Consider the following 12,553-nt stretch of genomic DNA (forward strand, 5'->3'; position numbering starts at 1 on the left):
AGGGGGCTGCTGCAGTGGCCTTTCCGAGAAACACAGTGACCTCTGGCAGGAGAAGTTCCTGGAAGGGGCTGTGGTTCAGATGTGAGCACTGATTGATGTGATGGAATTCCTGTCTGCCCAGGTGGGCCCCTCAGGAAGCTGTGCGGGGAAGAAGGCCTAGGGGCTGCCCCAGCAGCAGACACCCCGGGCAGCATGTCACATCAGACACATGTTGGGCCCACGGCCATAGTTCTTGGAAGGATACCTATTTCTCTAAAGGGTCTCCAGGTGATTCTGATGCAACCCTGGACTGAACCCCCAGGCTCTACCATAGCCCAGAGCACCATGACTCACAGGCCCATCCCCCTCCTCAATAGTGGCCAGATCCAGGAGGCCTGTAGAAGGAGGCCACAAATGATACCCACTCAGGAGAGGGGGAGGGGGTTTCTGATACCACCTCTTTAAGAGGGATGTGAGGGGTGACTACGGGATCTAACACGGGGGGCTCTGACACCTGCCCAATCAGAGGAACATGGGGGGCTAACACGGGAGGTACTGACAGCCGCTTCCATCAGAAGGACATGGGGGCTAACATGGGGGCTCTGACACCTGCCCCATCAGAGAGACATGGGGGCTAACATGGGGGGCTCTGACACCCGCTCCACCAGAGGGACATGGGGGCTAACATGAGGCATACTGACACCCGCTCCACCAGAGGGACATGGGGGGCTAACACAGGGCCTCTGACACCCGCTCCATCAGAGGGACATGGGGGGCTAATATGGTGGGCTCTGACACCTCCTCTGTCAGAGGAATGTAGTGGGCACAGAGGAATGGGGGGGTTTCTGACCTCTCCTCATCAGGAACATCAGGGGGCTAGTATGAGGGCTGACACCTTCCCCATCAGAAGCACGTGGGAGGGCTAATATGGGGGACTTTGACACCTCCTTCATCAGAGTACTTGGGGGAGCTAATATGGGGGGCTCAGTTTCCTCTCCCTATCAGAAGGAGGTGGTGGGGGCTAACATGCGGGCTCTGATCTTTGCACATCAGAAGGCCTTTGCACATCTGATGGGGAACCATCTTGGGGGGTCTCTGACATCTCCTCCCTCCTGCCATGGGTTGTAGACCTTTCGTCTGGCCCCTATATGAAGCCTGGGCCCTGGCCACCTGCCTTTAGGACTCAGGGGCCTGTCTCCTGTCAGCTGGTGGCAGGCAGGGACTTAGACCAAGACAGGGTAGGGTGTGAGCTCTCCTGGGAGCCACAGGTCCTGCCTATCGGAACCTTTCCTTGGCTGACCAGTGGCAGAGGACCTGCTCTCCCTCAGCTGAGGCACCTTGGGACCCCAGGCTGTCTGTCCTCTGGACAGTGCTGACCTTGGGGAATGATCTGGCGCTGAGGTGGGTGCGCCTACATGTCTGCAGAGGGGGTGCTGTGTGGGGGCATGCTGTCCTGCCTCTGTGGAGCCCCCCTGGCAGGGGTTCCTGGTGTGCAGCCCATCACCGCAGTACCTAGTGAGGATGCTGGCTGAGAGGGCAAGCTGCGGCTCTGTCAGGCTTCTCTCTGCCTCCCCTGGCCCTCCTGTTCCCAGAGCATCGCTGGTGGCCCTAGGAGAGAACTGAGGTGCTCTCACCATGTGGCGCCCCCAGTACACAGCAGGCCCAGCCGACAACCAAGGTGGTGCCTCCCTGTCTGGACTCCCGGGGGCTCTACCCACCTGGCAGGTGAGGGGTGGAGTGGGGGGCTGTCCCTCTGCTGGAGCAGATGCACCCCTCTCCCTCTCTGGCCAGGAAGACCTGCAAGGCTCCTCTAGAACATTCGGGAAGGGGATGCCTCTTCGCCCCCCCCCACGCCCCAACACGGAGCGTGTGGCCCCACGGGGCGGAGGAGCCCGGGCCCGCTCCGCCCCTGCGCCCAGCACATCCACCTTCCGGGCCCTGCGGCGGGCGGGCCCTGCGGCGGCATTTGTTAACCCCCGGCCGCGCCGGCACAAAGGAGGAGCCACCTGACCGCGGAATGCGGCCCGCGCCCCACAGCGGCCGCGGCCCCTGACACCGCCCGGCCGGCGGCGCGGCCGGCGTCCTGATTACCTGCTGGGGCTAATGAATCTGGCTTTGTGAGCCACTGTCACGCCGCGTTAGGCCCACAATGGGCCGTGATATTTTATATGAATTTCCCCCTGGTCGGCGATTAGGCCATAGCCAGCCAGTCATAGCAACCGGGAGGTATGCGCGGCCCGGGGCCCGAGGCGCGCGGGGAGCGCGCTATTCACACGCTGCAGCACAGCACTCCCGAGGGCGTGTGAATCGCCCGCAGCATTTCACTTTCTCTTGTGCTTAATCTTGTCCTCGTCGTGGGGACATTGTGTTCTGAGCCGGGCGCGGCGGGGAGGCGCCGGGGTCCCTCCTGGCCCCTCTACACCCCCCCCCCTGCCGGGCAGAGTTAATGATATACAGGGGAGGCCATGGAGACCGGCAAGCCCCCCAGCCACGGAGAACCGAAACACTTTCCGATGGGGGTCAGGGGTCGCAACCTGGATTCGGGAGGCCACCTCCCCCTGGGGCCTGGCCGGCCTCCCCAGCCCCATGCCTGCGTGCCTGCGTGCGCTCCGGACACCCAGGGCAGCCGTCGGACCACCCCCTGGAGTCCTGGACCCTGGGGCGGGGGGAGAGGCTCTTCCAGGAGGGGGCCACCTATGTGACCCTTGCACCTCCTCTCCCGGCCCAGGCCCCCAAGGAGACCGGTAAGAAGGAGGGCAAGCTGACCAAGGAGGAGGCAGGGGACTGCAGAGGAAGGACACCGTTGGGGGGGGGGGGGCACAGTCTTGCTGAGAAACGTGACTGACACCGGTAGACCCTGCCAAGAGCTTGGGGAGTCTGACCAGGAGAACTGAGCAGGCCTGATGCTGAGAGGGTCAGTCTAGGCCCCTAGAGGGTGAGCTAGTAGATTCCCAGGCCACGCCTGCCCCCACCTCTCCCAGCAGTACGTGGGGACACCTGCTCCCTGGTGTGGAGGGGCAGGCCAGCATCCCTCCAGCCCTGAGACCCCGGGGTAGCCTGGGGAATACGGCCCTGTTGCACCCGGGCTCTGACTGGACAAGGCAGGCTGGGGTGCAGGTGGAGAGGCCCCAAAGCCCTCCCTCCCCTCTTCCTGAAGTTATAGGCTGCCCCAAAGCTCCCTGGCCTGGGCCTGGGCCCCTGGAGCTCAAGCTCCTGCAGGGGCTTGTCTTGCCTGGGCCTCCTCTAGGCTGGCAGCGGGCGTCTGCTGGGGGCACTGAGCCTCGGGACCAGCTTTGCTTGCCCCACATCTTCCCCACCCCCTCACCTCCCTGAGGGTCAAGAGGAGGTGTTGGCCAGCTCTCAGGCAGGCTGGCCCTTCAGGTGCCTGGGGGCCCGGGGACCTGCCTGGAGGAACAGATAGCTACCTTGCACTCAAAATTCTTCAAATGCTTTCTGCCCTATGACGGGAGTTACATGGGGTGGTGGCCTTCCGGAGCACGGGCAGAGGGCAGCTCTTCCCAGCCCCATGCTCTGCAGGGGCAGCTTCCAGGGGTCGGGCTGGACGACCCCGCCTCTGGCACACACACGTGCTCACACACACATGCACACGCTTGCACACGTCCACACAGGGCCGGGCCCCTCTCTTCGGCTGGCCAGGCAGCATTAAGCTCTGTTCAAGAGGCCGCCTCAGCAGGGGTGGCCAGGCGCCCCGTGGACCCTGCCACAAAGCTGGGGTGACCTCTGACACGATTAGGGTCGCCCTGACCCTAATCCAATCAGATTGATTACCACAGGCGAGGCCAGGCGGGCAGGCAGGGGCCTCCACAATGGCCTCCCAGAGCTGGCTTCTCCCTGGGGCACCTGGCAGCTCCTTCCTAGAGGGCCTTTCAGCTCTCTGGCCACAATGAATTCCGCCATTTCTCAGCCCTGCGGCGGGCGAGGGGGAGAGGGGGTGAAGGGGCTTTCTTTTTCCCTGAAAGCCAAGTGGTGAGGGCCTGGGGGCTGAGATGATTTTCATCTGGCAGAAATGGTAGAAGGGGACAGACAGGAGTGGACACAGGGAGCACAGGGCAGAGAAAGGATCCTGGACACGAAGAGGGGACATGGGGGTCATGGAAGTTATGCGGAGTGGACGTGCGGAGGGGACATGGGGAGGGGACATGGAGGACATAGGTATATGTGCAGGAAAGGGGCCAGGACACGGATTTTCAAGGAACAAGGGGGTGCATAGGGAGGAAGGGAGCTCCCTGGGACCACAGCCCAGGAGCCAGAGGCTTGTCTACTCCTTGGGTCCCTGCTCACTGGGCTCCCCTGCTCCTCTCTTCTCATCCCAGACCCCTGTCAGGTGTTCCCAGCACAGGCCGGGGTGGACCCAGGAGTCCTGGCCTGGCCCTTGCACTGCTTCTCCATGTCCTCACTTGCAACCAGAGCAGCAGTTCATCGGAGGGGTGTTAGGTAGGATTCAAGTTCCTGTCGTGTGCAAAACACTTAGCACATCCAGAAAGCACTGTGAACATGTTCCAAAGAAAGAGAAAAACTTTTAAGATCCAGCTCAGAGGCCACCTCCCTTGGGAAGCCCTCATCTCCTCAGCACCTCCTTCTGGAGCACCAGCTATGTGCCAGGGCACTCATTGGCACTGCCCTAGCACCTGCCTTGCGTGTGTGACAGAGGACCCACAACAGACGTGAAGATGCCCTGCAGGGCCTGGTGTATGTCCTGGGACAGTGACAGTAGGGAAGGACTCAAGAATCTCGGAGCAGCCCCAGGGCCTGGCAGAGGGCTAAAGGGTAAGATGGAGCTGGAGAGAAGGAGGCTTTCAGGGACTGAGGTGGTTTCAGACTGTGGGGGGCAGTGAGGACAGGGTGCAGAGGCAGGCAGCTCTGGATGGGCAGGGAAGTCTGTGTGCCACAGCCATGTCTGAAGCAGTGGGGAGTGGCAGAGGCCCCCCGGAGAGGGCCTGGGCAGCGGGTGGTGGTAATGCAGGAGAGCAGAACAGCAGGGAGTGGGTGCAGAGGCCAAGGGCCCTCAGAGGCCACCCTGATTGAGGAACTTGCAGGCATGTCTGAGCATAACTGCAGGGCTGTGGTTTTGGCTCTCAGATGATGTAACCTGATGTATGAACTTGTGGGAAAAGGATGGAGCATGTGGCAGAGGGGGCAGTGCTGCATCCCAGTGGGAACTATGGCTCACCCTAGGGGTCTCCAAGGGAGGGGGGTGCGTAGAAATGGGCCAGGATCTTTGGACAGCATACATGGTTCCAAGGCATTCTCCCTTCCTCTCTGCCTGTACCCCTACAACCACCATATCCCACTTGTCCCAGGAGGGGATTCCTAGGCTTCCGGGCCATGTTGATAACAACGAGGCCATGGAGCTCTGTGGCGCTCTGTGCAAATTGGGTACCTCATCCAGCTCTTTGTTTTCCAGAGTGAAAGGAGGACCCAACCAAGCCACGAGCTGACATATTTTTTAAATGTTTTGTTAATAGATCACTATGTGACTTTTGTCACTTACAATTCAGAAAAAAAAAAAAAAACTCAAAGAATTGAGAGACACATTATATTAAAACTCTCCAAAATCAAAAACAAACAAACAAAAACTCTCCCATGTGTTTCATTGATGTGAGTGAGGATCTTCATACCTGGATTTTTAAAAGTTAAGAACAGGATACCCAGTGATGAAAGATGGAAAGCCACTCCTGACATCAGGAGGAAATCAGGGGTGCCTGTTTTGCTCACTGCCACCCAATAATGTCCCAGAGGCTCTGACCAGGGCAAGGAGCAAGAAAAGAAAGGGTATCTAGATTGGAGGGAAGAAGGAAAACTGTTCCCATTAGCCAAGGATATGAAAATCCTATGGAATACACAGAACATCCATCAGAACTGCTAAACCTTCTGCAACGTTACAGACCATGAGGCCGAGATCCAAAACCAATTATGCTTTTCTATGCACCAGCAATAAACAATCCAAAAATAAGATTAAGGAAACAATTCCACTGACAACAGCATCAAAAAGAGTAAAATACTTTGGCCTAAATTTAGCAAAAGAAGGTTTTGTACACTGGAAATTGCCCACTGTCATTGAAAGAAACTGAAGAAAGCCTCACTACGTGGAAAGACATCCCGCATTCATGGATTGGGTGGCTTAATATCAAGATGGCAAAATTCCGGGATCCCTGGGTGGCGCAGCGGTTTGGCGCCTGCCTTTGACCCAGGGCGCGATCCTGGAGACCCGGGATCGAATCCCACGTCAGGCTCCCGGTGCATGGAGCCTGTTTCTCCCTCTGCCTGTGTCTCTGCCTCTCTCTCTCTCTCTCTGTGACTATCATAAATAAATAAAAATTAAAAAAAAAAAAAAAAAGATGGCAAAATTCCCCAAGGTGATCTGCAGATTCAACGCACTCTGTAATGATGTGAGCTTTTGTTTTGACAGAAACTGACACGCTGATCCTAAAATCCATACGGGAAGGTAAGGGGTTGTGGACAGTCATGACAGTCTTGAAAAAGTGGAGCAAAGTTGGAGGACTCACACTTCCTGATTTCCAACTGTACCGCTGACCAGGCAGAGAACAGACCATGGGGTAGAAGAGAGCTCTGAAGGAAACCCACCTTCCTTCCCTACCTCCTAGGTGGACTGCCTTCCTCACCACCCAGTTGGCAGCTGCTGCAGGTAGGTCAGCTTCCTGTCTGCTTCCTGAAATCCCTGACATTCTTTTCTATCTCAGGGAGCAGGGGTGTCCAGGGGCCTACTGGACATGCATCCTCGGGCCACAACTCCACTGGCCACAGCACAGCAGTGGGTGTGGCAAGCATACCACACATATATGTTCACATGTGCACAGGCACCTACACACACATACACACACGTGTGTAGATTCATTCATGTACCTGTGTGCTCACAGATGCACATATGCATGCCCACATATGCATATACCACACATGTACACCCACCCACCACACAAATGCACACACACACACATAGGCCCTCATACAGCTGGCATATCACAGTGTCTTGTGACCCTAACTCCTCCACACATGGCAGCCGCTGTCCCTGTGAGGACGACCATGTAATTACCTCAACCAGCAACAACTCTGTGAAGTCAGCTGAGTGGCAATTAGTCTCCCATTTTATAGACAGGGACGCTGACACTCCAGGAAGCTGGCTGACTCACCAGTCAAAGTCACATAGTGTGATCCCCCTCTCTTCCCTGCATGGCCCCTGGGCATGGCCATGACCACCTGAAGTAAGGGAGCCTCAGGACCTTGAACAAATGCAATCTGGCACCACCAACCCTCCATGCAATGCTTGGTTGCCTGCTCAGGGCCCCCCTCAGCTATCCTCCCCTCCACGCACACCAGTGGTTTCTGGGCCCAGTGTAGCTTCCTCCCAGCATTGCTTGTCCTTCCTTCCTCTTCATTCCAGAGGCAACTACACCACTGCATGTTCCATCCTTCATTCTTATCTCCCTAGGGACCTCTATATGCCACTGAGGCGTGGGTCTCGGTCTCCGACCTCAGAACCCAAGTGGACCTTCATAAGTGCCTCCACTAACAGAACGTGGCACTGTATGGTCTCTGAGGCCAGTTTGGAAAAGGGGGTATGGAATGGCATCAGCAAAACATCAGAGTGAGGAGCTCCAAGGGCCCCTCCCTCCACAGAAATATGGAAAGAATGGAGCAGAAACTGTCAGAGCCCTGGAAAGGAGTTCAAGGTTTTTAGCAATCAAGCAAATGCTGAATCAAGACAAAAGTGTCTCTGACAATGTGAGATAGCTTTCAGGCACTTTCAGTTGGTCACAGCACCACCCTCCCTGGCACAGGGAACACTGGAGGCAGCAGTGTGCATTGTTCCCACATGGGTGGCTGGTTCCAGAAGAAGCAGAGTGGATGTTGCTCCTCAAGAATTTTGTCTATTTGGCCTGTCTGGGGGTTCCCTGAAAAACTGATGCCTACCTTAGAATTCTCTCAGGTGGAACAGTGGCCAAGCAGTACTCCTGGAAAACACTGAAAATCAGATTGATGAGCTCCTGCCATGTGGGGCAAAAAATTACAGTTGGGGTGGACAACAGACATAGTGACCACCTGGGGGGAAAGTGCTGGGGATAGCTGCCTTGGGGAAGGAAGTGTTTGAAGAGCTCCTGTGTACCAAGAGAGCTAAAGCTATGTGCACACCAAGGGTATAACATGGGGTTAAGGAGGGACCATAAACTTTCACTCACAGCTGATCTTCAGCTCAGTGCAGGCAGGCAGCGAGGGCTAAGACGGGGCTCTGAGCAGATGAGCTCATGTCGAAAGCCAGCACAACACAGCCAATCTGCAAAAACCAGAGGAGTCTTCTTCCTTTGCTTTGTTTTCTTTTCTTTTTTCCTCCAAGACATTAAGGAAAATTTTTTGCCAAACCACTAGCTGACCACAAAGTAAAGACAAGTCACTGAATAAACAAGCAACTACAATCCACAGTAAGCACACCAAACTCCAAGGAGGGGAAAGAATTTGATTCTTTGAGTAACCATCTTATAATAATCAAAAGGTGCAGATTCCAACAAAAAATTACAAGGCATGCAAAGACACAAGAAAGTGTGGGCCATTCACAGAAAAGGGAAATTAACAGCAAGTATCCCAAGGAAGCACAAATATTGGATATACCAGACAAAGACTCTGAATCAATGTCCTAAATATGCCCAAAGGGATAAAAGAAACCAGGAGAACAAAGTCTCAACAAAGAGAGAATATTGGTAAAGAGATAGAAATTACAAAAACAACCAAATAGAAATTGTGGCACTGACAAGTATGGTTACTTGAAGCAGGATATTTGCTAGAGGTTTTCAACAGCATAGCTGAGTAGGCAGGGGAAAGAATCAGTGACCTTGAAGACAGTTCTATTGCAATTATGCAATCCGAGGAGCAGAAAGAAAAAAGGATGAAGAAAATTGAACAGACCTGTTGGACACTATCCACTGTAGCAACAAACAGTGTATTGCAGGAGTCCCAGGGGAGGATAGAGAGAAAGGGACAGAAAAAATATTTGAAGAGACAACAGCCAAGAAGTCCCAAATTTGATGAAGGACTTGAACCAGTATTTCCAGGAAGCTCAATGAACTTCAAGTTGGATCAACATAGAGAGATCCACACTGAGATATATTTTAATTGACTATCAAAATACAGAGACAAAGAGAACCTCTAAAGCAGCAAGAGAGGAGCATCTTGTCACATATGAAGGGTTCTGCATGAGATTAACCACCAATTTCTCATCAGAAACTAGAGTCAGAAGGCAGTGGGATGATATGTTTCACATACTGAAGGAAAACACTGTCAACCAGGAATTCTACCTCTGGCAAGACTATCCTTCCAAAGTGAACCATTGACTTGGATGAGATGGATACCTTCCTGGACACACATACATACCAGAACTGACTTAAGAAGAAATAGAACATCTGAGCAGACCTATAACCAGGAATGAGATTGGATCAGTAATGTAAAGCCTTCCAAGAAAGCAAAGCTTCGCTGGTGAATTCCACCAAACAATTAAAAAGAATCCACACCGACACTTCTCAAGCTCTTACAAAAAGCAGGAAAGCAGGGGACATTTCCTAACTCATTCCCTGAGGCCTGTGTTGCCCTGATCCCAGAGCCAGACAAAGATACTACTGCAGGGAAAGAGAACCGCAGACCCATGCCCCTTGTAAATATTGACACAGAAATCCCTAACAAAATACTCACACACCAAATCCTCCAGCATGTTAAAGGGATTATTGACCATGACCAATGGGGATTTATCCCAAGAATGCACGGGTGCTTCAGTGGAGGAAAATCAACCAATAACACCACATCACATTAAGAGAACGAAGGAACAAAACCTCATGGGCATCTTAATTGGGGCAGAAAAAGCATTTGGTATAATCCAACACCGTTTTGTGATACAAAAACTCAACAGATGAAGACTAGAAGTGAATTTCCTCAACCTGATAAAGGGCAGTTATGGAAAACCCACAGCTGACCTCTCACTTGATGGTGAAAGACTGAAGTGTTTCTCCCTGAGACCCGGAACAAGGATGCCCACTCTCACCCCTTCTGTGCAGCATGGTGCTGGAAGGGGTAGAGCAAGTAGGCAAAAAGAAATCAAAGGTAGGCTAACTGCACAGGAAGAAGTAGAACTGTCACCATTCATAGGTTACATGGTCCTATACATGGAAAATCCTAAGAAACTTGCAAGAAACCCTCTCAGAGCTACCAAAATATTAACCAAAGTTGCAGGATTCATGATAAAAACACAGACATTAGTCATATTTTATACAGTAGCAATGGACAGTCCAAAATGGAAAATAAGATAACAGTTTCATTTATAATAACATCAAAAAGGGTAAAAAAAAAAACAACTTAGGAACGTGTCCACGAGGGAAGTGCAAGTCTTATGCACTGAAAAAATGTAGCTGGAAGAAACCAGGGAAGACCTAAATAAAGAGAATGTTATCTCATGTTCAGAGATTAGGAGGCTTAATAGTCTTAAAAAGGCAATACCCCCCCCCCCCCCAATAATCTACAGGCCGGAAGTAGTGCCCATGAAAGTCTCAAAGCCTTTTTCACAGACCTGGAGAAGTTGACCCTAAAATTCAAGGGACCCCAGATGATCCTGTAAAAGAAAAACAGAATGGAGGATTTGATTTGCATTTCCTGACTTCATAACATACTACAGACCTACGTCCATCAAACCAGTGTGGAAATGGCAAGAGGACAGGCATGTAGACCAAAGGAATGAATGAAACGGAGAGTCAAGAAATAAATCCACACATCCACAGCCAGCTGATTTTTGACAAGGGGGCCAGGACCATGCCAGGAGGGGGAAACTATCTGTCCAACAACAGATGGCCCTGGAATAACCGGATTTCCACATGCAAAAGAACAAAGTTGGATCCCTCCCTCACACCATACACAAGTATTTATACGCCATGGACCAAGGATTAAAGGTGAAAGGTCAAATTATAAAACTCGTAAAGGATAACATAGGTGTAAATCTTTGTAACAGATGAGACAATGCTTACTTTAAAATGACATTTCAATAGATAAATTGGACTTCACCAAAATCTAAGGCTCTTGTGCATTCCGGGACACTGTCACAATAAGGAAAAGACCACCATAAGAAAATATTTGCAGATCACGGAGCTGATAAGAACTCACTGTCTAGAATATATAAAGAGCTTTGAGAACTCAACAACAAAAAGACAAGCATCCCAATTAGGAACTGGCCAAGAGTGCCTGCATAGAGCAGTTGATGGGGCATCTGACTCCTGGTCTTGGCTCAGATCATGACCTCAGGGTCCTGGGATAGAGCTCAAGTCAGGCTTGGTGCTCAGTGACTCTGCTTGACATTCTCTCCAACTCTGCCTCTCCCCTGTCCCCTCCCCATATATGCGCGCTCTCGCTCTCTCTCTCTCTCATAAATAAATAAATAAATAAATAAATAAATAAATAAATAAGTATTTTTTAAAAAATTGGGCAAAGACCTTGAATAGACGCTTCTCCAAAGAAGAAGTACGGATGACCAGCCAGCTCAGGAAAAGGCACTTGACATCACGAGCCATTGGGGACACGTGAATAAGAACCACAATGAGGTACCATTTAGTGCCCACTGGGGTGAGAAGGAAAGAGGCAGAAGTAAGGTGATGGTGAGGGTGTGGAGAGCCGGGAACCCTTGGGATTGCTGTCAGGGCATAAGATGGTGCCAGCCATGCGCGGCAGAGTGGGGTTCCCAAAATCTTATATGGAACAATTCACCATGAAGAATATACCCCAAGGATATGAAAACAGGTATTCAGGTGAGAATCGTTTGCCAAGGGCCACAGCAGCACAGCACCGCTGACCACAGCCGCCAGGTGGGAATGACCCAGTGCCCACTGACACTCCATGCCAGCCGCTGGTGGTCCAAGCACACCCTGGAATATTATTCAGGTGTGTGTGGAGGGGTGCGAGGTGCTGACGATGCTGCACATGCATTAATTGACCTTGAAGGCATCGGGCTGGGTGAAAGGGGCTGTGCTCCCTCAGCGCCCTCGGTGGGGCCCAGCCACCAGAGTGCATAGCCCACATCCCCGCATTCTCGCTGAGCACAGCATCTGTGGCCAGACCTGTGGGGCGCGGAGCCGGCTGCCCTCTGATTTGCACACGTTGGGATACCAGCACATGGTCATTATGGTGCAAAGCACTATCTTTGGTGAAAATGTGCTCGTCACCAAAAGTGAACCGACGCCCAGCCCTGTCTTCTACTCCTTCCTAAGATAAGCCCCTGCCCCAGGGCCCTGGGTGACTTCCCCAGAGGGCTTCTGCCCTCCCCTCTCCTCCTCCCCTCCCTGTGTTTAAAAAACATTATTTTTTGTATTTCCTCTCTGAGACGCCCCGAAGGCCCAGCCCCTGTGGGTGCTCTGAGATGGTTACTCTCGTCCCTCATCCCTTGGACGGTACCATGTCCCCTCCGTGAAGGGGAAACAGGAGGAATGTGTGCATGGAGCTGTCTCGCTGGCGCCCCAGGAGACCCCAGAACAGTGGGCGTGGAGACGTCCCAAGAATGAGCTCTTTGCGCCCT

At 52.8% G+C, this 12,553-nt stretch overlaps 1 protein-coding gene across 1 annotated transcript in view; it reads right to left on the minus strand.

Annotated features, from left to right (window-relative positions):
* The window catches only part of WNT3A (Wnt family member 3A), a 44,585-nt gene that overhangs the window by 18,233 nt on the left and 13,799 nt on the right, over window positions 1-12,553 (minus strand). The gene's annotated exons all lie outside the window — the stretch shown is intronic.

This window comes from Vulpes vulpes, chromosome 7 (genome assembly GCF_048418805.1).
Source record: "Vulpes vulpes isolate BD-2025 chromosome 7, VulVul3, whole genome shotgun sequence".
NCBI lineage: Eukaryota > Metazoa > Chordata > Mammalia > Carnivora > Canidae > Vulpes > Vulpes vulpes.